At 41.8% G+C, this 22,999-nt stretch overlaps 52 non-coding genes and 39 pseudogenes across 52 annotated transcripts; all 91 read right to left on the bottom strand.

Moving 5' to 3' along the window:
* Nucleotides 1-9: 9 nt before the first annotated feature.
* LOC139957066 (5S ribosomal RNA) lies at nucleotides 10-128 on the bottom strand (annotated as a pseudogene).
* Nucleotides 129-204: 76 nt separating this feature from the next.
* On the bottom strand, nucleotides 205-323 carry LOC139956937 (5S ribosomal RNA; annotated as a pseudogene).
* Nucleotides 324-399: 76 nt separating this feature from the next.
* On the bottom strand, nucleotides 400-518 carry LOC139957438 (5S ribosomal RNA). The gene has a single exon (XR_011789483.1). It is a non-coding gene; the product is annotated as a 5S ribosomal RNA (ribosomal RNA).
* Nucleotides 519-594: 76 nt separating this feature from the next.
* LOC139957427 (5S ribosomal RNA) lies at nucleotides 595-713 on the bottom strand. The gene has a single exon (XR_011789482.1). It is a non-coding gene; the product is annotated as a 5S ribosomal RNA (ribosomal RNA).
* Nucleotides 714-789: 76 nt separating this feature from the next.
* Nucleotides 790-908, bottom strand: LOC139956185 (5S ribosomal RNA; annotated as a pseudogene).
* A 224-nt stretch (nucleotides 909-1,132) lies between these two features.
* Nucleotides 1,133-1,251, bottom strand: LOC139956062 (5S ribosomal RNA). Its single transcript, XR_011789286.1, has one exon. It is a non-coding gene; the product is annotated as a 5S ribosomal RNA (ribosomal RNA).
* Nucleotides 1,252-1,324: 73 nt separating this feature from the next.
* Nucleotides 1,325-1,443, bottom strand: LOC139956533 (5S ribosomal RNA; annotated as a pseudogene).
* Nucleotides 1,444-1,519: 76 nt separating this feature from the next.
* Nucleotides 1,520-1,638, bottom strand: LOC139955955 (5S ribosomal RNA). The gene has a single exon (XR_011789181.1). It is a non-coding gene; the product is annotated as a 5S ribosomal RNA (ribosomal RNA).
* Nucleotides 1,639-1,714: 76 nt separating this feature from the next.
* LOC139957487 (5S ribosomal RNA) lies at nucleotides 1,715-1,833 on the bottom strand (annotated as a pseudogene).
* Nucleotides 1,834-2,057: 224 nt separating this feature from the next.
* On the bottom strand, nucleotides 2,058-2,176 carry LOC139955249 (5S ribosomal RNA). Its single transcript, XR_011788495.1, has one exon. It is a non-coding gene; the product is annotated as a 5S ribosomal RNA (ribosomal RNA).
* Nucleotides 2,177-2,421: 245 nt separating this feature from the next.
* On the bottom strand, nucleotides 2,422-2,540 carry LOC139957415 (5S ribosomal RNA). Its single transcript, XR_011789481.1, has one exon. It is a non-coding gene; the product is annotated as a 5S ribosomal RNA (ribosomal RNA).
* A 76-nt stretch (nucleotides 2,541-2,616) lies between these two features.
* On the bottom strand, nucleotides 2,617-2,735 carry LOC139957569 (5S ribosomal RNA; annotated as a pseudogene).
* Nucleotides 2,736-2,959: 224 nt separating this feature from the next.
* Nucleotides 2,960-3,078, bottom strand: LOC139955574 (5S ribosomal RNA). Its single transcript, XR_011788811.1, has one exon. It is a non-coding gene; the product is annotated as a 5S ribosomal RNA (ribosomal RNA).
* A 245-nt stretch (nucleotides 3,079-3,323) lies between these two features.
* Nucleotides 3,324-3,442, bottom strand: LOC139955845 (5S ribosomal RNA). The gene has a single exon (XR_011789071.1). It is a non-coding gene; the product is annotated as a 5S ribosomal RNA (ribosomal RNA).
* A 267-nt stretch (nucleotides 3,443-3,709) lies between these two features.
* On the bottom strand, nucleotides 3,710-3,828 carry LOC139955591 (5S ribosomal RNA). Its single transcript, XR_011788827.1, has one exon. It is a non-coding gene; the product is annotated as a 5S ribosomal RNA (ribosomal RNA).
* Nucleotides 3,829-3,904: 76 nt separating this feature from the next.
* LOC139955941 (5S ribosomal RNA) lies at nucleotides 3,905-4,023 on the bottom strand. The gene has a single exon (XR_011789167.1). It is a non-coding gene; the product is annotated as a 5S ribosomal RNA (ribosomal RNA).
* Nucleotides 4,024-4,099: 76 nt separating this feature from the next.
* Nucleotides 4,100-4,218, bottom strand: LOC139957137 (5S ribosomal RNA; annotated as a pseudogene).
* A 224-nt stretch (nucleotides 4,219-4,442) lies between these two features.
* Nucleotides 4,443-4,561, bottom strand: LOC139956061 (5S ribosomal RNA). The gene has a single exon (XR_011789285.1). It is a non-coding gene; the product is annotated as a 5S ribosomal RNA (ribosomal RNA).
* A 73-nt stretch (nucleotides 4,562-4,634) lies between these two features.
* LOC139955859 (5S ribosomal RNA) lies at nucleotides 4,635-4,753 on the bottom strand. Its single transcript, XR_011789085.1, has one exon. It is a non-coding gene; the product is annotated as a 5S ribosomal RNA (ribosomal RNA).
* A 76-nt stretch (nucleotides 4,754-4,829) lies between these two features.
* On the bottom strand, nucleotides 4,830-4,948 carry LOC139957138 (5S ribosomal RNA; annotated as a pseudogene).
* Nucleotides 4,949-5,024: 76 nt separating this feature from the next.
* Nucleotides 5,025-5,143, bottom strand: LOC139956203 (5S ribosomal RNA; annotated as a pseudogene).
* Nucleotides 5,144-5,216: 73 nt separating this feature from the next.
* LOC139956657 (5S ribosomal RNA) lies at nucleotides 5,217-5,335 on the bottom strand (annotated as a pseudogene).
* A 233-nt stretch (nucleotides 5,336-5,568) lies between these two features.
* LOC139957104 (5S ribosomal RNA) lies at nucleotides 5,569-5,687 on the bottom strand (annotated as a pseudogene).
* A 73-nt stretch (nucleotides 5,688-5,760) lies between these two features.
* LOC139956960 (5S ribosomal RNA) lies at nucleotides 5,761-5,879 on the bottom strand (annotated as a pseudogene).
* Nucleotides 5,880-6,112: 233 nt separating this feature from the next.
* LOC139956114 (5S ribosomal RNA) lies at nucleotides 6,113-6,231 on the bottom strand (annotated as a pseudogene).
* Nucleotides 6,232-6,307: 76 nt separating this feature from the next.
* LOC139957142 (5S ribosomal RNA) lies at nucleotides 6,308-6,426 on the bottom strand (annotated as a pseudogene).
* Nucleotides 6,427-6,650: 224 nt separating this feature from the next.
* On the bottom strand, nucleotides 6,651-6,769 carry LOC139956060 (5S ribosomal RNA). Its single transcript, XR_011789284.1, has one exon. It is a non-coding gene; the product is annotated as a 5S ribosomal RNA (ribosomal RNA).
* Nucleotides 6,770-6,842: 73 nt separating this feature from the next.
* LOC139957404 (5S ribosomal RNA) lies at nucleotides 6,843-6,961 on the bottom strand. The gene has a single exon (XR_011789480.1). It is a non-coding gene; the product is annotated as a 5S ribosomal RNA (ribosomal RNA).
* A 76-nt stretch (nucleotides 6,962-7,037) lies between these two features.
* LOC139956184 (5S ribosomal RNA) lies at nucleotides 7,038-7,156 on the bottom strand (annotated as a pseudogene).
* A 224-nt stretch (nucleotides 7,157-7,380) lies between these two features.
* On the bottom strand, nucleotides 7,381-7,499 carry LOC139955612 (5S ribosomal RNA). The gene has a single exon (XR_011788847.1). It is a non-coding gene; the product is annotated as a 5S ribosomal RNA (ribosomal RNA).
* Nucleotides 7,500-7,575: 76 nt separating this feature from the next.
* On the bottom strand, nucleotides 7,576-7,694 carry LOC139955212 (5S ribosomal RNA). The gene has a single exon (XR_011788459.1). It is a non-coding gene; the product is annotated as a 5S ribosomal RNA (ribosomal RNA).
* Nucleotides 7,695-7,770: 76 nt separating this feature from the next.
* LOC139957393 (5S ribosomal RNA) lies at nucleotides 7,771-7,889 on the bottom strand. The gene has a single exon (XR_011789479.1). It is a non-coding gene; the product is annotated as a 5S ribosomal RNA (ribosomal RNA).
* Nucleotides 7,890-7,965: 76 nt separating this feature from the next.
* On the bottom strand, nucleotides 7,966-8,084 carry LOC139957085 (5S ribosomal RNA; annotated as a pseudogene).
* A 224-nt stretch (nucleotides 8,085-8,308) lies between these two features.
* Nucleotides 8,309-8,427, bottom strand: LOC139957246 (5S ribosomal RNA; annotated as a pseudogene).
* Nucleotides 8,428-8,503: 76 nt separating this feature from the next.
* On the bottom strand, nucleotides 8,504-8,622 carry LOC139956936 (5S ribosomal RNA; annotated as a pseudogene).
* A 76-nt stretch (nucleotides 8,623-8,698) lies between these two features.
* LOC139957116 (5S ribosomal RNA) lies at nucleotides 8,699-8,817 on the bottom strand (annotated as a pseudogene).
* Nucleotides 8,818-8,893: 76 nt separating this feature from the next.
* LOC139957381 (5S ribosomal RNA) lies at nucleotides 8,894-9,012 on the bottom strand. Its single transcript, XR_011789477.1, has one exon. It is a non-coding gene; the product is annotated as a 5S ribosomal RNA (ribosomal RNA).
* Nucleotides 9,013-9,088: 76 nt separating this feature from the next.
* LOC139956183 (5S ribosomal RNA) lies at nucleotides 9,089-9,207 on the bottom strand (annotated as a pseudogene).
* A 224-nt stretch (nucleotides 9,208-9,431) lies between these two features.
* LOC139955498 (5S ribosomal RNA) lies at nucleotides 9,432-9,550 on the bottom strand. Its single transcript, XR_011788737.1, has one exon. It is a non-coding gene; the product is annotated as a 5S ribosomal RNA (ribosomal RNA).
* A 76-nt stretch (nucleotides 9,551-9,626) lies between these two features.
* LOC139957568 (5S ribosomal RNA) lies at nucleotides 9,627-9,745 on the bottom strand (annotated as a pseudogene).
* Nucleotides 9,746-9,969: 224 nt separating this feature from the next.
* On the bottom strand, nucleotides 9,970-10,088 carry LOC139955487 (5S ribosomal RNA). Its single transcript, XR_011788726.1, has one exon. It is a non-coding gene; the product is annotated as a 5S ribosomal RNA (ribosomal RNA).
* Nucleotides 10,089-10,458: 370 nt separating this feature from the next.
* Nucleotides 10,459-10,577, bottom strand: LOC139955476 (5S ribosomal RNA). The gene has a single exon (XR_011788715.1). It is a non-coding gene; the product is annotated as a 5S ribosomal RNA (ribosomal RNA).
* Nucleotides 10,578-10,653: 76 nt separating this feature from the next.
* On the bottom strand, nucleotides 10,654-10,772 carry LOC139956181 (5S ribosomal RNA; annotated as a pseudogene).
* Nucleotides 10,773-10,996: 224 nt separating this feature from the next.
* LOC139956059 (5S ribosomal RNA) lies at nucleotides 10,997-11,115 on the bottom strand. Its single transcript, XR_011789283.1, has one exon. It is a non-coding gene; the product is annotated as a 5S ribosomal RNA (ribosomal RNA).
* Nucleotides 11,116-11,188: 73 nt separating this feature from the next.
* Nucleotides 11,189-11,307, bottom strand: LOC139957369 (5S ribosomal RNA). The gene has a single exon (XR_011789476.1). It is a non-coding gene; the product is annotated as a 5S ribosomal RNA (ribosomal RNA).
* A 76-nt stretch (nucleotides 11,308-11,383) lies between these two features.
* Nucleotides 11,384-11,502, bottom strand: LOC139956180 (5S ribosomal RNA; annotated as a pseudogene).
* A 224-nt stretch (nucleotides 11,503-11,726) lies between these two features.
* LOC139955611 (5S ribosomal RNA) lies at nucleotides 11,727-11,845 on the bottom strand. Its single transcript, XR_011788846.1, has one exon. It is a non-coding gene; the product is annotated as a 5S ribosomal RNA (ribosomal RNA).
* A 76-nt stretch (nucleotides 11,846-11,921) lies between these two features.
* Nucleotides 11,922-12,040, bottom strand: LOC139955211 (5S ribosomal RNA). Its single transcript, XR_011788458.1, has one exon. It is a non-coding gene; the product is annotated as a 5S ribosomal RNA (ribosomal RNA).
* Nucleotides 12,041-12,116: 76 nt separating this feature from the next.
* On the bottom strand, nucleotides 12,117-12,235 carry LOC139957357 (5S ribosomal RNA). The gene has a single exon (XR_011789474.1). It is a non-coding gene; the product is annotated as a 5S ribosomal RNA (ribosomal RNA).
* A 76-nt stretch (nucleotides 12,236-12,311) lies between these two features.
* On the bottom strand, nucleotides 12,312-12,430 carry LOC139957084 (5S ribosomal RNA; annotated as a pseudogene).
* Nucleotides 12,431-12,654: 224 nt separating this feature from the next.
* Nucleotides 12,655-12,773, bottom strand: LOC139955610 (5S ribosomal RNA). The gene has a single exon (XR_011788845.1). It is a non-coding gene; the product is annotated as a 5S ribosomal RNA (ribosomal RNA).
* Nucleotides 12,774-12,849: 76 nt separating this feature from the next.
* Nucleotides 12,850-12,968, bottom strand: LOC139955210 (5S ribosomal RNA). The gene has a single exon (XR_011788457.1). It is a non-coding gene; the product is annotated as a 5S ribosomal RNA (ribosomal RNA).
* Nucleotides 12,969-13,044: 76 nt separating this feature from the next.
* On the bottom strand, nucleotides 13,045-13,163 carry LOC139957345 (5S ribosomal RNA). The gene has a single exon (XR_011789473.1). It is a non-coding gene; the product is annotated as a 5S ribosomal RNA (ribosomal RNA).
* Nucleotides 13,164-13,239: 76 nt separating this feature from the next.
* LOC139957765 (5S ribosomal RNA) lies at nucleotides 13,240-13,358 on the bottom strand (annotated as a pseudogene).
* Nucleotides 13,359-13,582: 224 nt separating this feature from the next.
* On the bottom strand, nucleotides 13,583-13,701 carry LOC139955465 (5S ribosomal RNA). Its single transcript, XR_011788704.1, has one exon. It is a non-coding gene; the product is annotated as a 5S ribosomal RNA (ribosomal RNA).
* Nucleotides 13,702-13,777: 76 nt separating this feature from the next.
* On the bottom strand, nucleotides 13,778-13,896 carry LOC139957083 (5S ribosomal RNA; annotated as a pseudogene).
* Nucleotides 13,897-14,120: 224 nt separating this feature from the next.
* Nucleotides 14,121-14,239, bottom strand: LOC139957471 (5S ribosomal RNA; annotated as a pseudogene).
* Nucleotides 14,240-14,463: 224 nt separating this feature from the next.
* LOC139955095 (5S ribosomal RNA) lies at nucleotides 14,464-14,582 on the bottom strand. Its single transcript, XR_011788348.1, has one exon. It is a non-coding gene; the product is annotated as a 5S ribosomal RNA (ribosomal RNA).
* Nucleotides 14,583-14,658: 76 nt separating this feature from the next.
* On the bottom strand, nucleotides 14,659-14,777 carry LOC139955954 (5S ribosomal RNA). Its single transcript, XR_011789180.1, has one exon. It is a non-coding gene; the product is annotated as a 5S ribosomal RNA (ribosomal RNA).
* Nucleotides 14,778-14,853: 76 nt separating this feature from the next.
* Nucleotides 14,854-14,972, bottom strand: LOC139955953 (5S ribosomal RNA). Its single transcript, XR_011789179.1, has one exon. It is a non-coding gene; the product is annotated as a 5S ribosomal RNA (ribosomal RNA).
* Nucleotides 14,973-15,048: 76 nt separating this feature from the next.
* Nucleotides 15,049-15,167, bottom strand: LOC139957567 (5S ribosomal RNA; annotated as a pseudogene).
* Nucleotides 15,168-15,391: 224 nt separating this feature from the next.
* On the bottom strand, nucleotides 15,392-15,510 carry LOC139955453 (5S ribosomal RNA). Its single transcript, XR_011788693.1, has one exon. It is a non-coding gene; the product is annotated as a 5S ribosomal RNA (ribosomal RNA).
* Nucleotides 15,511-15,880: 370 nt separating this feature from the next.
* Nucleotides 15,881-15,999, bottom strand: LOC139955442 (5S ribosomal RNA). The gene has a single exon (XR_011788682.1). It is a non-coding gene; the product is annotated as a 5S ribosomal RNA (ribosomal RNA).
* A 76-nt stretch (nucleotides 16,000-16,075) lies between these two features.
* LOC139956178 (5S ribosomal RNA) lies at nucleotides 16,076-16,194 on the bottom strand (annotated as a pseudogene).
* A 224-nt stretch (nucleotides 16,195-16,418) lies between these two features.
* On the bottom strand, nucleotides 16,419-16,537 carry LOC139956058 (5S ribosomal RNA). The gene has a single exon (XR_011789282.1). It is a non-coding gene; the product is annotated as a 5S ribosomal RNA (ribosomal RNA).
* Nucleotides 16,538-16,610: 73 nt separating this feature from the next.
* On the bottom strand, nucleotides 16,611-16,729 carry LOC139957333 (5S ribosomal RNA). Its single transcript, XR_011789472.1, has one exon. It is a non-coding gene; the product is annotated as a 5S ribosomal RNA (ribosomal RNA).
* A 76-nt stretch (nucleotides 16,730-16,805) lies between these two features.
* On the bottom strand, nucleotides 16,806-16,924 carry LOC139956177 (5S ribosomal RNA; annotated as a pseudogene).
* A 224-nt stretch (nucleotides 16,925-17,148) lies between these two features.
* Nucleotides 17,149-17,267, bottom strand: LOC139955431 (5S ribosomal RNA). Its single transcript, XR_011788671.1, has one exon. It is a non-coding gene; the product is annotated as a 5S ribosomal RNA (ribosomal RNA).
* Nucleotides 17,268-17,343: 76 nt separating this feature from the next.
* On the bottom strand, nucleotides 17,344-17,462 carry LOC139955207 (5S ribosomal RNA). Its single transcript, XR_011788455.1, has one exon. It is a non-coding gene; the product is annotated as a 5S ribosomal RNA (ribosomal RNA).
* A 76-nt stretch (nucleotides 17,463-17,538) lies between these two features.
* On the bottom strand, nucleotides 17,539-17,657 carry LOC139957321 (5S ribosomal RNA). Its single transcript, XR_011789469.1, has one exon. It is a non-coding gene; the product is annotated as a 5S ribosomal RNA (ribosomal RNA).
* Nucleotides 17,658-17,733: 76 nt separating this feature from the next.
* On the bottom strand, nucleotides 17,734-17,852 carry LOC139957726 (5S ribosomal RNA; annotated as a pseudogene).
* A 224-nt stretch (nucleotides 17,853-18,076) lies between these two features.
* LOC139955419 (5S ribosomal RNA) lies at nucleotides 18,077-18,195 on the bottom strand. The gene has a single exon (XR_011788659.1). It is a non-coding gene; the product is annotated as a 5S ribosomal RNA (ribosomal RNA).
* A 76-nt stretch (nucleotides 18,196-18,271) lies between these two features.
* LOC139957764 (5S ribosomal RNA) lies at nucleotides 18,272-18,390 on the bottom strand (annotated as a pseudogene).
* A 224-nt stretch (nucleotides 18,391-18,614) lies between these two features.
* LOC139957470 (5S ribosomal RNA) lies at nucleotides 18,615-18,733 on the bottom strand (annotated as a pseudogene).
* A 224-nt stretch (nucleotides 18,734-18,957) lies between these two features.
* Nucleotides 18,958-19,076, bottom strand: LOC139955094 (5S ribosomal RNA). The gene has a single exon (XR_011788347.1). It is a non-coding gene; the product is annotated as a 5S ribosomal RNA (ribosomal RNA).
* Nucleotides 19,077-19,152: 76 nt separating this feature from the next.
* Nucleotides 19,153-19,271, bottom strand: LOC139957777 (5S ribosomal RNA; annotated as a pseudogene).
* A 224-nt stretch (nucleotides 19,272-19,495) lies between these two features.
* Nucleotides 19,496-19,614, bottom strand: LOC139955406 (5S ribosomal RNA). The gene has a single exon (XR_011788646.1). It is a non-coding gene; the product is annotated as a 5S ribosomal RNA (ribosomal RNA).
* Nucleotides 19,615-19,690: 76 nt separating this feature from the next.
* LOC139955206 (5S ribosomal RNA) lies at nucleotides 19,691-19,809 on the bottom strand. The gene has a single exon (XR_011788454.1). It is a non-coding gene; the product is annotated as a 5S ribosomal RNA (ribosomal RNA).
* A 76-nt stretch (nucleotides 19,810-19,885) lies between these two features.
* On the bottom strand, nucleotides 19,886-20,004 carry LOC139957309 (5S ribosomal RNA). Its single transcript, XR_011789468.1, has one exon. It is a non-coding gene; the product is annotated as a 5S ribosomal RNA (ribosomal RNA).
* A 76-nt stretch (nucleotides 20,005-20,080) lies between these two features.
* On the bottom strand, nucleotides 20,081-20,199 carry LOC139955085 (5S ribosomal RNA). The gene has a single exon (XR_011788336.1). It is a non-coding gene; the product is annotated as a 5S ribosomal RNA (ribosomal RNA).
* A 76-nt stretch (nucleotides 20,200-20,275) lies between these two features.
* LOC139956807 (5S ribosomal RNA) lies at nucleotides 20,276-20,394 on the bottom strand (annotated as a pseudogene).
* A 76-nt stretch (nucleotides 20,395-20,470) lies between these two features.
* Nucleotides 20,471-20,589, bottom strand: LOC139957768 (5S ribosomal RNA; annotated as a pseudogene).
* A 224-nt stretch (nucleotides 20,590-20,813) lies between these two features.
* On the bottom strand, nucleotides 20,814-20,932 carry LOC139955394 (5S ribosomal RNA). Its single transcript, XR_011788635.1, has one exon. It is a non-coding gene; the product is annotated as a 5S ribosomal RNA (ribosomal RNA).
* A 76-nt stretch (nucleotides 20,933-21,008) lies between these two features.
* On the bottom strand, nucleotides 21,009-21,127 carry LOC139956846 (5S ribosomal RNA; annotated as a pseudogene).
* Nucleotides 21,128-21,351: 224 nt separating this feature from the next.
* LOC139955382 (5S ribosomal RNA) lies at nucleotides 21,352-21,470 on the bottom strand. Its single transcript, XR_011788624.1, has one exon. It is a non-coding gene; the product is annotated as a 5S ribosomal RNA (ribosomal RNA).
* Nucleotides 21,471-21,546: 76 nt separating this feature from the next.
* On the bottom strand, nucleotides 21,547-21,665 carry LOC139956176 (5S ribosomal RNA; annotated as a pseudogene).
* A 224-nt stretch (nucleotides 21,666-21,889) lies between these two features.
* LOC139956057 (5S ribosomal RNA) lies at nucleotides 21,890-22,008 on the bottom strand. The gene has a single exon (XR_011789281.1). It is a non-coding gene; the product is annotated as a 5S ribosomal RNA (ribosomal RNA).
* Nucleotides 22,009-22,081: 73 nt separating this feature from the next.
* Nucleotides 22,082-22,200, bottom strand: LOC139957298 (5S ribosomal RNA). The gene has a single exon (XR_011789467.1). It is a non-coding gene; the product is annotated as a 5S ribosomal RNA (ribosomal RNA).
* Nucleotides 22,201-22,276: 76 nt separating this feature from the next.
* Nucleotides 22,277-22,395, bottom strand: LOC139956175 (5S ribosomal RNA; annotated as a pseudogene).
* Nucleotides 22,396-22,619: 224 nt separating this feature from the next.
* Nucleotides 22,620-22,738, bottom strand: LOC139955609 (5S ribosomal RNA). Its single transcript, XR_011788844.1, has one exon. It is a non-coding gene; the product is annotated as a 5S ribosomal RNA (ribosomal RNA).
* A 76-nt stretch (nucleotides 22,739-22,814) lies between these two features.
* Nucleotides 22,815-22,933, bottom strand: LOC139955205 (5S ribosomal RNA). Its single transcript, XR_011788453.1, has one exon. It is a non-coding gene; the product is annotated as a 5S ribosomal RNA (ribosomal RNA).
* Between the last annotated feature and the right edge of the window lie 66 nt (nucleotides 22,934-22,999).

The raw sequence follows: 22,999 nt of genomic DNA, 5'->3' as shown, positions 1-22,999 counted from the left end.
GAAAATAAAAGCCTACTGCACCCAGTATTCCCAGGCGGTCACCCATCCAAGTACTGACTGCGCTCTACGTTGCTTGACTTCGGTGATCGGACGAGAACCCGAATAGTCAACGTGATATGGCCGTAGACATGACAAGAGGTCAATGTAGGCCATTTCAATTTTTCATCGTCGTGGCAACATACTGTTATCAATTAGGAAAATAAAAGCCTACGGCACCCAGTATTCCCAGGCGGTCACCCATCCAAGTACTGACTGCGCTCTTCGATGCTTGACTTCTGTGATCGGACGAGAACCGGTATAGTCAACGTGATATGGCCGTAGACATAACAAGAGGTCAATGTAGGCCATTTCAATTTCTCATCATCGTGGCAACATAGTGTTATCAATGAGGAAAATAAAAGCCTACGGCACCCAGTATTCCCAGGCGGTCACCCATCCAAGTACTGACTGCGCTCTACGTTGCTTGACTTCGGTGATCGGACGAGAACCGGTATAGTCAACGTGATATGGCCGTAGACATAACAAGAGGTCAATGTAGGCCATTTCAATTTCTCATCGTCGTGGCAACATAGTGTTATCAATTGTGAAAATAAAAGCCTACGGCACCCAGTATTCCCAGGCGGTCACCCATCCAAGTACTGACTGCGCTCTACGTTGCTTGACTTCGGTGATCGGACGAGAACCGGTATAGTCAACGTGATATGGCCGTAGACATAACAAGAGGTCAATGTAGGCCATTTCAATTTCTCATCGTCGTGGCAACATAGTGTTATCAATTGTGAAAATAAAAGCCTACGGCACCCAGTATTCCCAGGCGGTCACCCACCTTAGTACTGACTGCGCTCTACGTTGCTTGACTTCGGTGATCGGACGAGAACCGGTATATTGAACGTGATGTGGCCGTAGACATTACAAGAGGTAAAATGCAGGCTAGTTGTTTGGTAGGTTATGATGAGTGGATTTAATGTATATATTATACATGAATGTATTTAATATATATTAAGTTAATCTATATTTCACATATATATGTATTAAATTCTAATATATAAAAACAATCGAGTTATTTATTAATATATTCGATTTTCAAATCGCTTTCCTTGTGGCAAGACAGTGTTCTAATTAGGAAAAGGAAGGCCTACGGCACCCAGTATTCCCAGGCGGTCACCCATCCAAGTACTGACTGCGCTCTACGTTGCTTGACTTCGGTGATCGGACGAGAACCGGTATAGTCAACGTGATATGGCCGTTTACATAAGAGGTCAATGTAGGCCATTTCACTTTCTCATCGTCGTGGCAACATAGTGTTATCAATTAGGAAAATAAAAGCCTACGGCACCCAGTATTCCCAGGCGGTCACCCATCCAAGTACTGACTGCGCCCTAGGTTGCTTGACTTCGGTGATCGGACGAGAACCGGTATAGTCAACGTGATATGGCCGTAGACATAACAAGAGGTCAATGTAGGCCATTTCAATTTCTCATCGTCGTGGCAACATAGTGTTATCAATTAGGAAAATAAAAGCCTACTGCACCCAGTATTCCCAGGCGGTCACCCATCCAAGTACTGACTGCGCTCTACGTTGCTTGACTTCGGTGATCGGACGAGAACCGGTATAGTCAACGTGATATGGCCGTAGACATAACAAGAGGTCAATGTAGGCCATTTCAATTTCTCATCGTCGTGGCAACATAGTGTTATCAATTGTGAAAATAAAAGCCTACGGCACCCAGTATTCCCAGGCGGTCACCCACCTTAGTACTGACTGTGCTCTACGTTGCTTGACTTACCTGATCGGACGAGAACCGGTATATTGAACGTGATGTGGCCGTAGACATTACAAGAGGTGAAATGCAGGCTAGTTGTTTGGTAGGTTATGATGAGTGGATTTAATGTATATATTATACATGAATGTATTTAATATATATTAAGTTAATCTATATTTCACATATATATGTATTAAATTCTAATATATAAAAACAATCGAGTTATTGATTAATATATTCGATTTTCAAATCGCTTTCCTTGTGGCAAGACAGTGTTCTAATTAGGAAAAGAAAGGCCTACGGCACCCAGTATTCCAAGGCGGTCACCCATCCAAGTACTGACTGCGCTCTACGTTGCTTGACTTCGGTGATCGGACGAGAACCGGTATAGTCAACGTGATATGGCCGTAGACATAACAAGAGGTCAATGTAGGCCATTTCACTTTCTCATCGTCGTGGCAACATAGTGTTATCAATTGGGAAAATAAAAGCCTACGGCACCCAGTACTGACTGCGCTCTACGTTGCTTGACTTCGGTGATCGGACGAGAACCGGTATCGTCAACGTGATATGGCCGTAGACATAACAAGAGGTCAATGTAGGCCATTTCAATTTTTCATCGTCGTGGCAACATAGTGTTATCAATTAGGAAAATAAAAGCCTACGGCACCCAGTATTCCCAGGCGGTCACCCATCCAAGTACTGACTGCGCTCTACGTTGCTTGACTTCGGTGATCGGACGAGAACCGGTATAGTCAACGTGATATGGCCGTAGACATAAGAAGAGGTCAATGGAGGCCATTTCAATTTCTCATCGTCGTGGCAACATAGTGTTATCAATTGTGAAAATAAAAGCCTACGGCACCCAGTATTCCCAGGCGGTCACCCACCTTAGTACTGACTGCGCTCTACGTTGCTTGACTTACCTGATCGGACGAGAACCGGTATATTGAACGTGATGTGGCCGTAGACATTACAAGAGGTGAAATGCAGGCTAGTTGTTTGGTAGGTTATGATGAGTGGATTTAATGTATATATTATACATGAATGTATTTAATATATATTAAGTTAATCTATATTTCACATATATATGTATTAAATTCTAATATATAAAAACAATCGAGTTATTTATTAATATATTCGATTTTCAAATCGCTTTCCTTGTGGCAAGACAGTGTTCTAATTAGAAAAAGAAAGGCCTACGGCACCCAGTATTCCCAGGCGGTCACCCATCCAAGTACTGACTGCGCTCTACGTTGCTTGACTTCGGTAATCGGACGAGAACCGGTATAGTCAACGTGATATGGCCGTAGACATAACAAGAGGTCAATGTAGGCCATTTCACTTTCTCATCGTCGTGGCAACATAGTGTTATCAATTGGGAAAATAAAAGCCTACGGCACCCAGCTCTGACTGCGCTCTACGTTGCTTGACTTCGGTGATCGGACGAGAACCGGTATCGTCAACGTGATATGGCCGTAGACATAACAAGAGGTCAATGTAGGCCATTTCAATTTCTCATCGTCGTGGCAACATAGTGTTATCAATTAGGAAAATAAAAGCCTACGGCACCCAGTATTCCCAGGCGGTCACCCATCCAAGTACTGACTGCGCTCTACGTTGCTTGACTTCGGTGATCGGACGAGAACCGGTATCGTCAACGTGATGTGGCCGTAGACATAACAAGAGGTGAAATGCAGACTACTTGTGTGGTAGGTTATGATGAGTTGATTTAATATATATATTATACATGAATGGATTTAATATATATTATGTTAATCTATATTTTACATATATATGTATAAAATTCTAATACATAAAAACAAAGTAGTTATTTATAAATATATTGGATTTTCAAATCGCTTTCCTTGTGACAAGAGGTCAATGTAGGCCATTTCAATTTCTCATCGTCGTGGCAACATAGTGTTATCAATTAGGAAAATAAAAGCCTACGGCACCCAGTATTCCCAGGCGGTCACCCATCCAACTACTGACTGCGCTCTACGTTGCTTGACTTCGGTGATCGGACGAGAACCGGTATAGTCAACGTGATATGGCCGTAGACATAACAAGAGGTCAATGTAGGCCATTTCAATTTTTCATCGTCGTGGCAACATAGTGTTATCAATTAGGAAAATAAAAGCCTACGGCACCCAGTATTCCCAGGGGGTCACCCATCCAAGTACTGACTGCGCTCTACGTTGCTTGACTTCGGTGATCGGACTAGAACCGGTATAGTCAACGTGATATGGCCGTAGACATAACAAGAGGTCAATGTAGGCCATTTCAATTCCTCATCGTCGTGGCAACATAGTGTTATCAATTAGGAAAATAAAAGCCTACGACACCCAGTATTCCCAGGCGGTCATCCATCCAAGTACTGACTGCGCTCTTCGTTGCTTGACTTCGGTGATCGGACGAGAACCGGTATATTGAACGTGATGTGGCCGTAGACATTACAAGAGGTGAAATGCAGGCTAGTTGTTTGGTAGGTTATGATGAGTGGATTTAATGTATATATTATACATGAATGTATTTAATATATATTAAGTTAATCTATATTTCACATATATATGTATTAAATTCTAATATATAAAAACAATCGAGTTATTTATTAATATATTCGATTTTCAAATCGCTTTCCTTGTGGCAAGACAGTGTTCTAATTAGGAAAAGGAAGGCCTACGGCACCCAGTATTCCCAGGCGGTCACCCATCCAAGTACTGACTGCGCTCTACGTTGCTTGACTTCGGTGATCGGACGAGAACCGGTATAGTCAACGTGATATGGCCGTTTACATAAGAGGTCAATGTAGGCCATTTCACTTTCTCATCGTCGTGGCAACATAGTGTTATCAATTAGGAAAGTAAAAGCCTACGGCACCCAGTATTCCCATTCGGTCACCCATCCAAGTACTGACTGCGCTCTACGTTGCTTGACTTCGGTGATCGAACGAGAACCGGTATAGTCAACGTGATATGGCCGTAGACATAAGAAGAGGTCAATGTAGGCCATTTCAATTTCTCATCGTCGTGGCAACATAGTGTTATCAATTAGGAAAATAAAAGCCTACGACACCCAGTATTCCCAGGCGGTCATCCATCCAAGTACTGACTGCGCTCTACGTTGCTTGCCTTCGGTGATCGGACGAGAACCGGTATAGTCAACGCGATGTGGCCGTAGACATAACAAGAGGTCAATGTAGGCCATTTAAATTTTTCATCGTCGTGGCAACATAGTGTTATCAATGAGGAAAATAAAAGCCTACGGCACCCAGTATTCCCAGGCGGTCACCCATCCAAGTACTGACTGCGCTCTACGTTGCTTGACTTCGGTGATCGGACGAGAACCGGTATAGTCAACGTGATATGGCCGTTTACATAAGAGGTCAATGTAGGCCATTTCACTTTCTCATCGTCGTGGCAACATAGTGTTATCAATTAGGAAAATAAAAGCCTACGGCACCCAGTGTTCCCAGGCGGTCACCCATCCAAGTACTGACTGCGCTCTACGTTGCTTGACTTCGGTGATCGGACGAGAACCGGTATAGTCATCGTGATGTGGCCGTAGACATTCTAAGAGGTGAAATGTAGGCTAGTTGTTTGGTAGGTTATGATGAGTGGATTTAATATATATATTATACATGAATGGATTTAATATATATTATGTTAACCTATATTTTGCATATAGTAGTTATTTATTAATATATTCGATTTTCAAATCGCTTTCCTTGTGGCAAGACAATGTAGGCCATTTCAATTTCCCATCGTCGTGGCAACATAGTGTTATCAATTAGGAAAATAAAAGCCTACTGCACCCAGTATTCCCAGGCGGTCACCCATCCAAGTACTGACTGCGCTCTACGTTGCTTGACTTCGGTGATCGGACGAGAACCGGTATAGTCAACGTGATATGGCCGTTTACATAAGAGGTCAATGTAGGCCATTTCACTTTCTCATCGTCGTGGCAACATAGTGTTATCAATTAGGAAAATAAAAGCTTACGGCACCCAGTATTCCCAGGCGGTCACCCATCCAAGTACTGACTGCGCTCTACGTTGCTTGACTTCGGTGATCGGACGAGAACCGGTATAGTCATCGTGATGTGGCCGTAGACATTCTAAGAGGTGAAATGTAGGCTAGTTGTTTGGTAGGTTATGATGAGTGGATTTAATATATATATTATACATGAATGGATTTAATATATATTATGTTAACCTATATTTTACATATAGTAGTTATTTATTAATATATTCGATTTTCAAATCGCTTTCCTTGTGGCAAGACAATGTAGGCCATTTCAATTTCTCATCGTCGTGGCAACATAGTGTTATCAATTAGGAAAATAAAAGCCTACGGCACCCAGTATTCCCAGGCGGTCACCCATCCAAGTACTGACTGCGCTCTACGTTGCTTGACTTCGGTGATCGGACGAGAACCCGAATAGTCAACGTGATATGGCCGTAGACATGACAAGAGGTCAATGTAGGCCATTTCAATTTTTCATCGTCGTGGCAACATAGTGTTATCAATTAGGAAAATAAAAGCCTACGGCACCCAGTATTCCCAGGCGGTCACCCATCCAAGTACTGACTGCGCTCTTCGATGCTTGACTTCTGTGATCGGACGAGAACCGGTATAGTCAACGTGATGTGGCCGTAGACATTACAAGAGGTGAAATGCAGGCTAGTTGTTTGGTAGGTTATGATGAGTGGATTTAATGTATATATTATACATGAATGTATTTAATATATATTAAGTTAATCTATATTGCACATATATATGTATTAAATTCTAATATATAAAAACAATCGAGTTATTTATTAATATATTCGATTTTCAAATCGCTTTCCTTGTGGCAAGACAGTGTTCTAATTAGGAAAAGGAAGGCCTACGGCACCCAGTATTCCCAGGCGGTCACCCATCCAAGTACTGACTGCGCTCTACGTTGCTTGACTTCGGTGATCGGACGAGAACCGGTATAGTCAACGTGATATGGCCGTTTACATAAGAGGTCAATGTAGGCCATTTCACTTTCTCATCGTCGTGGCAACATAGTGTTATCAATTAGGAAAATAAAAGCCTACGGCACCCAGTATTCCCAGGCGGTCACCCATCCAAGTACTGACTGCGCTCTACGTTGCTTGACTTCGGTGATCGGACGAGAACCGGTATAGTCAACGTGATATGGCCGTAGACATAACAAGAGGTCAATGGAGGCCATTTCAATTTCTCATCGTCGTGGCAACATAGTGTTATCAATTGTGAAAATAAAAGCCTACGGCACCCAGTATTCCCAGGCGGTCACCCACCTTAGTACTGACTGCGCTCTACGTTGCTTGACTTCGGTGATCGGACGAGAACCGGTATATTGAACGTGATGTGGCCGTAGACATTACAAGAGGTGAATAGCAGGCTAGTTGTTTGGTAGGTTATGATGAGTGGATTTATTGTATATATTATACATGAATGTATTTAATATATATTAAGTTAATCTATATTTCACAAATATGTGTATTAAATTCTAATATATAAAAACAATCGAGTTATTTATTAATATATTCGATTTTCAAATCGCTTTCCTTGTGGCAAGACAGTGTTCTAATTAGAAAAAGAAAGGCCTGCGGCACCCAGTATTCCCAGGCGGTCACCCATCCAAGTACTGACTGCGCTCTACGTTGCTTGACTTCGGTGATCGGACGAGAACCGGTATAGTCAACGTGATATGGCCGTAGACATAACAAGAGGTCAATGTAGGCCATTTCAATTTCTCATCGTCGTGGCAACATAGTGTTATCAATTAGGAAAATAACAGCCTACGACACCCAGTATTCCCAGGCGGTCACCCATCCAAGTACTGACTGCGCTCTACGTTGCTTGACTTCGGTGATCGGACGAGAACCGGTATAGTCAACGTGATATGGCCGTAGACATAACAAGAGGTCAATGTAGGCCATTTCAATTTTTCATCGTCGTGGCAACATAGTGTTATCAATTAGGAAAATAAAAGCCTACGGCACCCAGTATTCCCAGGCGGTCACCCATCCAAGTACTGACTGCGCTCTACGTTGCTTGACTTCGGTGATCGGACGAGAACCGGTATAGTCAACGTGATATGGCCGTAGACATAACAAGAGGTCAATGTAGGACATTTCAATTTCTCATCGTCGTGGCAACATAGTGTTATCAATTAGGAAAATAAAAGCCTACGGCACCCATTATTCCCAGGCGGTCACCCACCTTAGTACTGACTGCGTTCTACGTTGCTTGACTTCGGTGATCGGACGAGAACCGGTATATTGAACGTGATGTGGCCGTAGACATTACAAGAGGTGAATAGCAGGCTAGTTGTTTGGTAGGTTATGATGAGTGGATTTATTGTATATATTATACATGAATGTATTTAATATATATTAAGTTAATCTATATTTCACAAATATGTGTATTAAATTCTAATATATAAAAACAATCGAGTTATTTATTAATATATTCGATTTTCAAATCGCTTTCCTTGTGGCAAGACAGTGTTCTAATTAGAAAAAGAAAGGCCTGCGGCACCCAGTATTCCCAGGCGGTCACCCATCCAAGTACTGACTGCGCTCTTCGATGCTTGACTTCTGTGATCGGACGAGAACCGGTATAGTCAACGTGATATGGCCGTAGACATAACAAGAGGTCAATGTAGGCCATTTCAATTTTTCATCGTCGTGGCAACATACTGTTATCAATTAGGAAAATAAAAGCCTACGGCACCCAGTATTCCCAGGCGGTCACCCATCCAAGTACTGACTGCGCTCTTCGATGCTTGACTTCTGTGATCGGACGAGAACCGGTATAGTCAACGTGATATGGCCGTAGACATAACAAGAGGTCAATGTAGGCCATTTCAATTTTTCATCGTCGTGGCAACATAGTGTTATCAATTAGGAAAATAAAAGCCTACGGCATCCAGTATTCCCAGGCGGTCACCCATCCAAGCACTGACTGCGCTCTTCGTTGCTTGACTTCGGTGATCGGACGAGAACCGGTATAGTCAACGTGATATGGCCGTAGACATAACAAGAGGTCAATGTAGGCCATTTCAATTTCTCATCGTCGTGGCAACATAGTGTTATCAATGAGGAAAATAAAAGCCTACGGCACCCAGTATTCCCAGGCGGTCACCCATCCAAGTACTGACTGCGCTCTACGTTGCTTGACTTCGGTGATCGGACGAGAACCGGTATAGTCAACGTGATATGGCCGTAGACATAACAAGAGGTCAATGGAGGCCATTTCAATTTCTCATCGTCGTGGCAACATAGTGTTATCAATTGTGAAAATAAAAGCCTACGGCACCCAGTATTCCCAGGCGGTCACCCACCTTAGTACTGACTGCGCTCTACGTTGCTTGACTTCGGTGATCGGACGAGAACCGGTATATTGAACGTGATGTGGCCGTAGACATTACAAGAGGTGAAATGCAGGCTAGTTGTTTGGTAGGTTATGATGAGTGGATTTAATGTATATATTATACATGAATGTATTTAATATATATTAAGTTAATGTATATTTCACATATATATGTATTAAATTCTAATATATAAAAACAATCGAGTTATTTATTAATATATTCGATTTTCAAATCGCTTTCCTTGTGGCAAGACAGTGTTCTAATTAGAAAAAGAAAGGCCTACGGCACCCAGTATTCCCAGGCGGTCACCCATCCAAGTACTGACTGCGCTCTACGTTGCTTGACTTCGGTGATCGGACGAGAACCGGTATAGTCAACGTGATATGGCCGTAGACATAACAAGAGGTCAATGTAGGCCATTTCAATTTTTCATCGTCGTGGCAACATAGTGTTATCAATTAGGAAAATAAAAGCCTACGGCACCCAGTATTCCCAGGCGGTCACCCACCTTAGTACTGACTGCGCTCTACGTTGCTTGACTTACCTGATCGGACGAGAACCGGTATATTGAACGTGATGTGGCCGTAGACATTACAAGAGGTGAAATGCAGGCTAGTTGTTTGGTAGGTTATGATGAGTGGATTTAATGTATATATTATACATGAATGTATTTAATATATATTAAGTTAATCTATATTTCACATATATATGTATTAAATTCTAATATATAAAAACAATCGAGTTATTTATTAATATATTCGATTTTCAAATCGCTTTCCTTGTGGCAAGACAGTGTTCTAATTAGAAAAAGAAAGGCCTACGGCACCCAGTATTCCCAGGCGGTCACCCATCCAAGTACTGACTGCGCTCTACGTTGCTTGACTTCGGTGATCGGACGAGAACCGGTATAGTCAACGTGATATGGCCGTAGACATGACAAGAGGTCAATGTAGGCCATTTCAATTTTTCATCGTCGTGGCAACATAGTGTTATCAATTGGGAAAATAAAAGCCTACGGCACCCAGTATTCCCAGGCGGTCACTTACCTTAGTACTGACTGCGCTCTACGTTGCTTGACTTACCTGATCGGACGAGAACCGGTATATTGAACGTGATGTGGCCGTAGACATTACAAGAGGTGAAATGCAGGCTAGTTGTTTGGTAGGTTATGATGAGTGGATTTAATGTATATTAAATGTATATTAAATTCTAATATATAAAAACAATCGAGTTATTTATTAATATATTCGATTTTCAAATCGCTTTCCTTGTGGCAAGACAGTGTTCTAATTAGAAAAAGAAAGGCCTACGGCACCCAGTATTCCCAGGCGGTCACCCATCCAAGTACTGACTGCGCTCTACGTTGCTTGACTTCGGTGATCGGACGAGAACCGGTATAGTCAACGTGATATGGCCGTAGACATAACAAGAGGTCAATGTAGGCCATTTCAATTTTTCATCGTCGTGGCAACATAGTGTTATCAATTAGGAAAATAAAAGCCTACGGCACCCAGTATTCCCAGGCGGTCACCCACCTTAGTACTGACTGCGCTCTACGTTGCTTGACTTCGGTGATCGGACGAGAACCGGTATATTGAACGTGATGTGGCCGTAGACATTACAAGAGGTGAAATGCAGGCTAGTTGTTTGGTAGGTTATGATGAGTGGATTTAATGTATATATTATACATGAATGTATTTAATATATATTAAGTTAATCTATATTGCACATATATATGTATTAAATTCTAATATATAAAAACAATCGAGTTATTTATTAATATATTCGATTTTCAAATCGCTTTCCTTGTGGCAAGACAGTGTTCTAATTAGGAAAAGGAAGGCCTACGGCACCCAGTATTCCCAGGCGGTCACCCATCCAAGTACTGACTGCGCTCTACGTTGCTTGACTTCGGTGATCGGACGAGAACCGGTATAGTCAACGTGATATGGCCGTTTACATAAGAGGTCAATGTAGGCCATTTCACTTTCTCATCGTCGTGGCAACATAGTGTTATCAATTAGGAAAATAAAAGCCTACGGCACCCAGTATTCCCAGGCGGTCACCCATCCAAGTACTGACTGCGCTCTACGTTGCTTGACTTCGGTGATCGGACGAGAACCGGTATAGTCAACGTGATATGGCCGTAGACATAACAAGAGGTCAATGGAGGCCATTTCAATTTCTCATCGTCGTGGCAACATAGTGTTATCAATTGTGAAAATAAAAGCCTACGGCACCCAGTATTCCCAGGCGGTCACCCACCTTAGTACTGACTGCGCTCTACGTTGCTTGACTTCGGTGATCGGACGAGAACCGGTATATTGAACGTGATGTGGCCGTAGACATTACAAGAGGTGAATAGCAGGCTAGTTGTTTGGTAGGTTATGATGAGTGGATTTATTGTATATATTATACATGAATGTATTTAATATATATTAAGTTAATCTATATTTCACAAATATGTGTATTAAATTCTAATATATAAAAACAATCGAGTTATTTATTAATATATTCGATTTTCAAATCGCTTTCCTTGTGGCAAGACAGTGTTCTAATTAGAAAAAGAAAGGCCTGCGGCACCCAGTATTCCCAGGCGGTCACCCATCCAAGTACTGACTGCGCTCTACGTTGCTTGACTTCGGTGATCGGACGAGAACCGGTATAGTCAACGTGATATGGCCGTAGACATAACAAGAGGTCAATGTAGGCCATTTCAATTTCTCATCGTCGTGGCAACATAGTGTTATCAATTAGGAAAATAACAGCCTACGACACCCAGTATTCCCAGGCGGTCACCCATCCAAGTACTGACTGCGCTCTACGTTGCTTGACTTCGGTGATCGGACGAGAACCGGTATAGTCAACGTGATATGGCCGTAGACATAACAAGAGGTCAATGTAGGCCATTTCAATTTTTCATCGTCGTGGCAACATAGTGTTATCAATTAGGAAAATAAAAGCCTACGGCACCCAGTATTCCCAGGCGGTCACCCATCCAAGTACTGACTGCGCTCTACGTTGCTTGACTTCGGTGATCGGACGAGAACCGGTATAGTCAACGTGATATGGCCGTAGACATAACAAGAGGTCAATGTAGGACATTTCAATTTCTCATCGTCGTGGCAACATAGTGTTATCAATTAGGAAAATAAAAGCCTACGGCACCCATTATTCCCAGGCGGTCACCCACCTTAGTACTGACTGCGTTCTACGTTGCTTGACTTCGGTGATCGGACGAGAACCGGTATATTGAACGTGATGTGGCCGTAGACATTACAAGAGGTGAATAGCAGGCTAGTTGTTTGGTAGGTTATGATGAGTGGATTTATTGTATATATTATACATGAATGTATTTAATATATATTAAGTTAATCTATATTTCACAAATATGTGTATTAAATTCTAATATATAAAAACAATCGAGTTATTTATTAATATATTCGATTTTCAAATCGCTTTCCTTGTGGCAAGACAGTGTTCTAATTAGAAAAAGAAAGGCCTGCGGCACCCAGTATTCCCAGGCGGTCACCCATCCAAGTACTGACTGCGCTCTACGTTGCTTGACTTCGGTGATCGGACGAGAACCGGTATAGTCAACGTGATATGGCCGTAGACATAACAAGAGGTCAATGTAGGCCATTTCAATTTCTCATCGTCGTGGCAACATAGTGTTATCAATTAGGAAAATAACAGCCTACGACACCCAGTATTCCCAGGCGGTCACCCATCCAAGTACTGACTGCGCTCTACGTTGCTTGACTTCGGTGATCGGACGAGAACCGGTATAGTCAACGTGATATGGCCGTAGACATAACAAGAGGTCAATGTAGGCCATTTCAATTTTTCATCGTCGTGGCAACATAGTGTTATCAATTAGGAAAATAAAAGCCTACGGCACCCAGTATTCCCAGGCGGTCACCCATCCAAGTACTGACTGCGCTCTACGTTGCTTGACTTCGGTGATCGGACGAGAACCGGTATAGTCAACGTGATATGGCCGTAGACATAACAAGAGGTCAATGTAGGACATTTCAATTTCTCATCGTCGTGGCAACATAGTGTTATCAATTAGGAAAATAAAAGCCTACGGCACCCATTATTCCCAGGCGGTCACCCACCTTAGTACTGACTGCGTTCTACGTTGCTTGACTTACCTGATCGGACGAGAACCGGTATATTGAACGTGATGTGGCCGTAGACATTACAAGAGGTGAAATGCAGGCTAGTTGTTTGGTAGGTTATGATGAGTGGATTTAATGTATATATTATACATGAATGTATTTAATATATATTAAGTTAATCTATATTTCACATATATATGTATTAAATTCTAATATATAAAAACAATCGAGTTATTTATTAATATATTCGATTTTCAAATCGCTTTCCTTGTGGCAAGACAGTGTTCTAATTAGAAAAAGAAAGGCCTACGGCACCCAGTATTCCCAGGCGGTCACCCATCCAAGTACTGACTGCGCTCTACGTTGCTTGACTTCGGTGATCGGACGAGAACCGGTATAGTCAACGTGATATGGCCGTAGACATAACAAGAGGTCAATGTAGGCCATTTCAATTTTTCATCGTCGTGGCAACATAGTGTTATCAATTAGGAAAATAAAAGCCTACGGCACCCATTATTCCCAGGCGGTCACCCACCTTAGTACTGACTGCGTTCTACGTTGCTTGACTTCGGTGATCGGACGAGAACCGGTATATTGAACGTGATGTGGCCGTAGACATTACAAGAGGTGAAATGCAGGCTAGTTGTTTGGTAGGTTATGATGAGTGGATTTAATGTATATATTATACATGAATGTATTTAATATATATTAAGTTAATCTATATTTCACATATATATGTATTAAATTCTAATATATAAAAACAATCGAGTTATTTATTAATATATTCGATTTTCAAATCGCTTTCCTTGTGGCAAGACAGTGTTCTAATTAGGAAAAGGAAGGCCTACGGCACCCAGTATTCCCAGGCGGTCACCCACCTTAGTACTAACTGCGCTCTACGTTGCTTGACTTACCTGATCGGACGAGAACCGGTATATTGAACGTGATGTGGCCGTAGACATTACAAGAGGTGAAATGCAGGCTAGTTGTTTGGTAGGTTATGATGAGTGGATTTAATGTATATATTATACATGAATGTATTTAATATATATTAAGTTAATCTATATTTCACATATATATGTATTAAATTCTAATATATGAAAACAATCGAGTTATTTATTAATATATTCGATTTTCAAATCGCTTTCCTTGTGGCAAGACAGTGTTCTAATTAGAAAAAGAAAGGCCTACGGCACCCAGTATTCCCAGGCGGTCACCCATCCAAGTACTGACTGCGCTCTACGTTGTTTGACTTCGGTGATCGGACGAGAACCGGTATAGTCAACGTGATATGGCCGTAGACATAACAAGAGGTCAATGTAGGCCATTTCAATTTCTCATCGTCGTGGCAACATAGTGTTATCAATTAGGAAAATAAAAGCCTACTGCACCCAGTATTCCCAGGCGGTCACCCATCCAAGTACTGACTGCGCTCTACGTTGCTTGACTTCGGTGATCGGACGAGAACCGGTATAGTCAACGTGATATGGCCGTAGACATAACAAGAGGTCAATGTAGGCCATTTCAATTTCTCATCGTCGTGGCAACATAGTGTTATCAATTAGGAAAATAAAAGCCTACTGCACCCAGTATTCCCAGGCGGTCACCCATCCAAGTACTGACTGCGCTCTACGTTGCTTGACTTCGGTGATCGGACGAGAACCGGTATAGTCAACGTGATATGGCCGTAGACATAACAAGAGGTCAATGTAGGCCATTTCAATTTTTCATCGTCGTGGCAACATAGTGTTATCAATTAGGAAAATAAAAGCCTACGGCACCCAGTATTCCCAGGCGGTCACCCACCTTAGTACTGACTGCGCTCTACGTTGCTTGACTTACCTGATCGGACGAGAACCGGTATATTGAACGTGATGTGGCCGTAGACATTACAAGAGGTGAAATGCAGGCTAGTTGTTTGGTAGGTTATGATGAGTGGATTTAATGTATATATTATACATGAATGTATTTAATATATATTAAGTTAATCTATATTTCACATATATATGTATTAAATTCTAATATATAAAAACAATCGAGTTATTTATTAATATATTCGATTTTCAAATCGCTTTCCTTGTGGCAAGACAGTGTTCTAATTAGAAAAAGAAAGGCCTACGGCACCCAGTATTCCCAGGCGGTCACCCATCCAAGTACTGACTGCGCTCTACGTTGCTTGACTTCGGTGATCGGACGAGAACCGGTATAGTCAACGTGATATGGCCGTAGACATGACAAGAGGTCAATGTAGGCCATTTCAATTTTTCATCGTCGTGGCAACATAGTGTTATCAATTGGGAAAATAAAAGCCTACGGCACCCAGTATTCCCAGGCGGTCACTTACCTTAGTACTGACTGCGCTCTACGTTGCTTGACTTACCTGATCGGACGAGAACCGGTATATTGAACGTGATGTGGCCGTAGACATTACAAGAGGTGAAATGCAGGCTAGTTGTTTGGTAGGTTATGATGAGTGGATTTAATGTATATTAAATGTATATTAAATTCTAATATATAAAAACAATCGAGTTATTTATTAATATATTCGATTTTCAAATCGCTTTCCTTGTGGCAAGACAGTGTTCTAATTAGAAAAAGAAAGGCCTACGGCACCCAGTATTCCCAGGCGGTCACCCATCCAAGTACTGACTGCGCTCTACGTTGCTTGACTTCGGTGATCGGACGAGAACCGGTATAGTCAACGTGATATGGCCGTAGACATAACAAGAGGTCAATGTAGGCCATTTCAATTTTTCATCGTCGTGGCAACATAGTGTTATCAATTAGGAAAATAAAAGCCTACGGCACCCAGTATTCCCAGGCGGTCACCCACCTTAGTACTGACTGCGCTCTACGTTGCTTGACTTCGGTGATCGGACGAGAACCGGTATATTGAACGTGATGTGGCCGTAGACATTACAAGAGGTGAAATGCAGGCTAGTTGTTTGGTAGGTTATGATGAGTGGATTTAATGTATATATTATACATGAATGTATTTAATATATATTAAGTTAATCTATATTGCACATATATATGTATTAAATTCTAATATATAAAAACATTCGAGTTATTTATTAATATATTCGATTTTCAAATCGCTTTCCTTGTGGCAAGACAGTGTTCTAATTAGGAAAAGGAAGGCCTACGGCACCCAGTATTCCCAGGCGGTCACCCATCCAAGTACTGACTGCGCTCTACGTTGCTTGACTTCGGTGATCGGACGAGAACCGGTATAGTCAACGTGATATGGCCGTTTACATAAGAGGTCAATGTAGGCCATTTCACTTTCTCATCGTCGTGGCAACATAGTGTTATCAATTAGGAAAATAAAAGCCTACGGCACCCAGTATTCCCAGGCGGTCACCCATCCAAGTACTGACTGCGCTCTACGTTGCTTGACTTCGGTGATCGGACGAGAACCGGTATAGTCAACGTGATATGGCCGTAGACATAACAAGAGGTCAATGGAGGCCATTTCAATTTCTCATCGTCGTGGCAACATAGTGTTATCAATTGTGAAAATAAAAGCCTACGGCACCCAGTATTCCCAGGCGGTCACCCACCTTAGTACTGACTGCGCTCTACGTTGCTTGACTTCGGTGATCGGACGAGAACCGGTATATTGAACGTGATGTGGCCGTAGACATTACAAGAGGTGAATAGCAGGCTAGTTGTTTGGTAGGTTATGATGAGTGGATTTATTGTATATATTATACATGAATGTATTTAATATATATTAAGTTAATCTATATTTCACATATATATGTATTAAATTCTAATATATAAAAACAATCGAGTTATTTATTAATATATTCGATTTTCAAATCGCTTTCCTTGTGGCAAGACAGTGTTCTAATTAGAAAAAGAAAGGCCTACGGCACCCAGTATTCCCAGGCGGTCACCCATCCAAGTACTGACTGCGCTCTACGTTGCTTGACTTCGGTGATCGGACGAGAACCGGTATAGTCAACGTGATATGGCCGTAGACATAACAAGAGGTCAATGTAGGCCATTTCAATTTCTCATCGTCGTGGCAACATAGTGTTATCAATTAGGAAAATAACAGCCTACGACACCCAGTATTCCCAGGCGGTCACCCATCCAAGTACTGACTGCGCTCTACGTTGCTTGACTTCGGTGATCGGACGAGAACCGGTATAGTCAACGTGATATGGCCGTAGACATAACAAGAGGTCAATGTAGGCCATTTCAATTTTTCATCGTCGTGGCAACATAGTGTTATCAATTAGGAAAATAAAAGCCTACGGCACCCAGTATTCCCAGGCGGTCACCCATCCAAGTACTGACTGCGCTCTACGTTGCTTGACTTCGGTGATCGGACGAGAACCGGTATAGTCAACGTGATATGGCCGTAGACATAACAAGAGGTCAATGTAGGACATTTCAATTTCTCATCGTCGTGGCAACATAGTGTTATCAATTGTGAAAATAAAAGCCTACGGCACCCAGTATTCCCAGGCGGTCACCCACCTTAGTACTGACTGCGCTCTACCTTGCTTGACTTACCTGATCGGACGAGAACCGGTATATTGAACGTGATGTGGCCGTAGACATTACAAGAGGTGAAATGCAGGCTAGTTGTTTGGTAGGTTATGATGAGTGGATTTAATGTATATATTATACATGAATGTATTTAATATATATTAAGTTAATCTATATTTCACATATATATGTATTAAATTCTAATATATAAAAACAATCGAGTTATTTATTAATATATTCGATTTTCAAATCGCTTTCCTTGTGGCAAGACAGTGTTCTAATTAGAAAAAGAAAGGCCTACGGCACCCAGTATTCCCAGGCGGTCACCCATCCAAGTACTGACTGCGCTCTACGTTGCTTGACTTCGGTGATCGGACGAGAACCGGTATAGTCAACGTGATATGGCCGTAGACATAACAAGAGGTCAATGTAGGCCATTTCAATTTTTCATCGTCGTGGCAACATAGTGTTATCAATTAGGAAAATAAAAGCCTACGGCACCCATTATTCCCAGGCGGTCACCCACCTTAGTACTGACTGCGTTCTACGTTGCTTGACTTACCTGATCGGACGAGAACCGGTATATTGAACGTGATGTGGCCGTAGACATTACAAGAGGTGAAATGCAGGCTAGTTGTTTGGTAGGTTATGATGAGTGGATTTAATGTATATATTATACATGAATGTATTTAATATATATTAAGTTAATCTATATTTCACATATATATGTATTAAATTCTAATATATAAAAACAATCGAGTTATTTATTAATATATTCGATTTTCAAATCGCTTTCCTTGTGGCAAGACAGTGTTCTAATTAGGAAAAGGAAGGCCTACGGCACCCAGTATTCCCAGGCGGTCACCCACCTTAGTACTAACTGCGCTCTACGTTGCTTGACTTACCTGATCGGACGAGAACCGGTATATTGAACGTGATGTGGCCGTAGACATTACAAGAGGTGAAATGCAGGCTAGTTGTTTGGTAGGTTATGATGAGTGGATTTAATGTATATATTATACATGAATGTATTTAATATATATTAAGTTAATCTATATTTCACATATATATGTATTAAATTCTAATATATGAAAACAATCGAGTTATTTATTAATATATTCGATTTTCAAATCGCTTTCCTTGTGGCAAGACAGTGTTCTAATTAGAAAAAGAAAGGCCTACGGCACCCAGTATTCCCAGGCGGTCACCCATCCAAGTACTGACTGCGCTCTACGTTGTTTGACTTCGGTGATCGGACGAGAACCGGTATAGTCAACGTGATATGGCCGTAGACATAACAAGAGGTCAATGGAGGCCATTTCAATTTCTCATCGTCGTGGCAACATAGTGTTATCAATTGTGAAAATAAAAGCCTACGGCACCCAGTATTACCAGGCGGTCACCCACCTTAGTACTGACTGCGCTCTACGTTGCTTGACTTACCTGATCGGACGAGAACCGGTATATTGAACGTGATGTGGCCGTAGACATTACAAGAGGTGAAATGCAGGCTAGTTGTTTGGTAGGTTATGATGAGTGGATTTAATGTATATATTATACATGAATGTATTTAATATATATTAAGTTAATCTATATTTCACATATATATGTATTAAATTCTAATATATAAAAACAATCGAGTTATTTATTAATATATTCGATTTTCAAATCGCTTTCCTTGTGGCAAGACAGTGTTCTAATTAGAAAAAGAAAGGCCTACGGCACCCAGTATTCCCAGGCGGTCACCCATCCAAGTACTGACTGCGCTCTACGTTGCTTGACTTCGGTGATCGGACGAGAACCGGTATAGTCAACGTGATATGGCCGTAGACATAACAAGAGGTCAATGTAGGCCATTTCAATTTCTCATCGTCGTGGCAACATAGTGTTATCAATTAGGAAAATAACAGCCTACGACACCCAGTATTCCCAGGCGGTCACCCATCCAAGTACTGACTGCGCTCTACGTTGCTTGACTTCGGTGATCGGACGAGAACCGGTATAGTCAACGTGATATGGCCGTAGACAAAACAAGAGGTCAATGTAGGCCATTTCAATTTTTCATCGTCGTGGCAACATAGTGTTATCAATTAGGAAAATAAAAGCCTACGGCACCCAGTATTCCCAGGCGGTCACCCATCCAAGTACTGACTGCGCTCTACGTTGCTTGACTTCGGTGATCGGACGAGAACCGGTATAGTCAACGTGATATGGCCGTAGACATAACAAGAGGTCAATGGAGGCCATTTCAATTTCTCATCGTCGTGGCAACATAGTGTTATCAATTGTGAAAATAAAAGCCTACGGCACCCAGTATTCCCAGGCGGTCACCCACCTTAGTACTGACTGCGCTCTACGTTGCTTGACTTCGGTGATCGGACGAGAACCGGTATAGTCAACGTGATATGGCCGTAGACATAACAAGAGGTCAATGTAGGCCATTTCAATTTCTCATCGTCGTGGCAACATAGTGTTATCAATTAGGAAAATAAAAGCCTACTGCACCCAGTATTCCCAGGCGGTCACCCATCCAAGTACTGACTGCGCTCTACGTTGCTTGACTTCGGTGATCGGACGAAAACCGGTATAGTCAACGTGATATGGCCGTAGACATAAGAAGAGGTCAATGGAGGCCATTTCAATTTCTCATCGTCGTGGCAACATAGTGTTATCAATTGTGAAAATAAAAGCCTACGGCACCCAGTATTCCCAGGCGGTCACCCACCTTAGTACTGACTGCGCTCTACGTTGCTTGACTTACCTGATCGGACGAGAACCGGTATATTGAACGTCATGTGGCCGTAGACATTACAAGAGGTGAAATGCAGGCTAGTTGTTTGGTAGGTTATGATGAGTGGATTTAATGTATATATTATACATGAATGTATTTAATACATATTAAGTTAATCTATATTTCACATATATATGTATTAAATTCTAATATATAAAAACAATCGAGTTATTTATTAATATATTCGATTTTCAAATCGCTTTCCTTGTGGCAAGACAGTGTTCTAATTAGGAAAAGGAAGGCCTACGGCACCCAGTATTCCCAGGCGGTCACCCATCCAAGTACTGACTGCGCTCTACGTTGCTTGACTTCGGTGATCGGACGAGAACCGGTATAGTCAACGTGATATGGCCGTAGACATAAGAAGAGGTCAATGGAGGCCATTTCAATTTCTCATCGTCGTGGCAACATAGTGTTATCAATTGTGAAAATAAAAGCCTACGGCACCCAGTATTCCCAGGCGGTCACCCACCTTAGTACTGACTGCGCTCTACGTTGCTTGACTTCGGTGATCGGACGAGAACCGGTATATTGAACGTGATGTGGCCGTAGATATTACAAGAGGTGAAATGCAGGCTAGTTGTTTGGTAGGTTATGATGAGTGGATTTAATGTATATATTATACATGAATGTATTTAATATATATTAAGTTAATCTATATTTCACATATATATGTATTAAATTCTAATATATAAAAACAATCGAGTTATTTATTAATATATTCGATTTTCAAATCGCTTTCCTTGTGGCAAGACAGTGTTCTAATTAGAAAAAGAAAGGCCTACGGCACCCAGTATTCCCAGGCGGTCACCCATCCAAGTACTGACTGCGCTCTACGTTGCTTGACTTCGGTGATCGGACGAGAACCGGTATAGTCAACGTGATATGGCCGTAGACATAACAAGAGGTCAATGTAGGCCATTTCAATTTTTCATCGTCGTGGCAACATAGTGTTATCAATTAGGAAAATAAAAGCCTACGGCACCCAGTATTCCCAGGCGGTCACCCACCTTAGTACTGACTGCGCTCTACGTTGCTTGACTTCGGTGATCGGACGAGAACCGGTATATTGAACGTGATGTGGCCGTAGACATTACAAGAGGTGAAATGCAGGCTAGTTGTTTGGTAGGTTATGATGAGTGGATTTAATGTATATATTATACATGAATGTATTTAATATATATTAAGTTAATCTATATTGCACATATATATGTATTAAATTCTAATATATAAAAACAATCGAGTTATTTATTAATATATTCGATTTTCAAATCGCTTTCCTTGTGGCAAGACAGTGTTCTAATTAGGAAAAGGAAGGCCTACGGCACCCAGTATTCCCAGGCGGTCACCCATCCAAGTACTGACTGCGCTCTACGTTGCTTGACTTCGGTGATCGGACGAGAACCGGTATAGTCAACGTGATATGGCCGTTTACATAAGAGGTCAATGTAGGCCATTTCACTTTCTCATCGTCGTGGCAACATAGTGTTATCAATTAGGAAAATAAAAGCCTACGGCACCCAGTATTCCCAGGCGGTCACCCATCCAAGTACTGACTGCGCTCTACGTTGCTTGACTTCGGTGATCGGACGAGAACCGGTATAGTCAACGTGATATGGCCGTAGACATAACAAGAGGTCAATGGAGGCCATTTCAATTTCTCATCGTCGTGGCAACATAGTGTTATCAATTGTGAAAATAAAAGCCTACGGCACCCAGTATTCCCAGGCGGTCACCCACCTTAGTACTGACTGCGCTCTACGTTGCTTGACTTCGGTGATCGGACGAGAACCGGTATATTGAACGTGATGTGGCCGTAGACATTACAAGAGGTGAATAGCAGGCTAGTTGTTTGGTAGGTTATGATGAGTGGATTTATTGTATATATTATACATGAATGTATTTAATATATATTAAGTTAATCTATATTTCACAAATATGTGTATTAAATTCTAATATATAAAAACAATCGAGTTATTTATTAATATATTCGATTTTCAAATCGCTTTCCTTGTGGCAAGACAGTGTTCTAATTAGAAAAAGAAAGGCCTGCGGCACCCAGTATTCCCAGGCGGTCACCCATCCAAGTACTGACTGCGCTCTACGTTGCTTGACTTCGGTGATCGGACGAGAACCGGTATAGTCAACGTGATATGGCCGTAGACATAACAAGAGGTCAATGTAGGCCATTTCAATTTCTCATCGTCGTGGCAACATAGTGTTATCAATTAGGAAAATAACAGCCTACGACACCCAGTATTCCCAGGCGGTCACCCATCCAAGTACTGACTGCGCTCTACGTTGCTTGACTTCGGTGATCGGACGAGAACCGGTATAGTCAACGTGATATGGCCGTAGACATAACAACAGGTCAATGTAGGCCATTTCAATTTTTCATCGTCGTGGCAACATAGTGTTATCAATTA

The sequence above is a fragment of the Apostichopus japonicus genome, chromosome 17, assembly GCF_037975245.1.
Source record: "Apostichopus japonicus isolate 1M-3 chromosome 17, ASM3797524v1, whole genome shotgun sequence".
Lineage (NCBI taxonomy): Eukaryota > Metazoa > Echinodermata > Holothuroidea > Aspidochirotida > Stichopodidae > Apostichopus > Apostichopus japonicus.
This window is presented reverse-complemented; position numbering and strand designations above follow the sequence as displayed.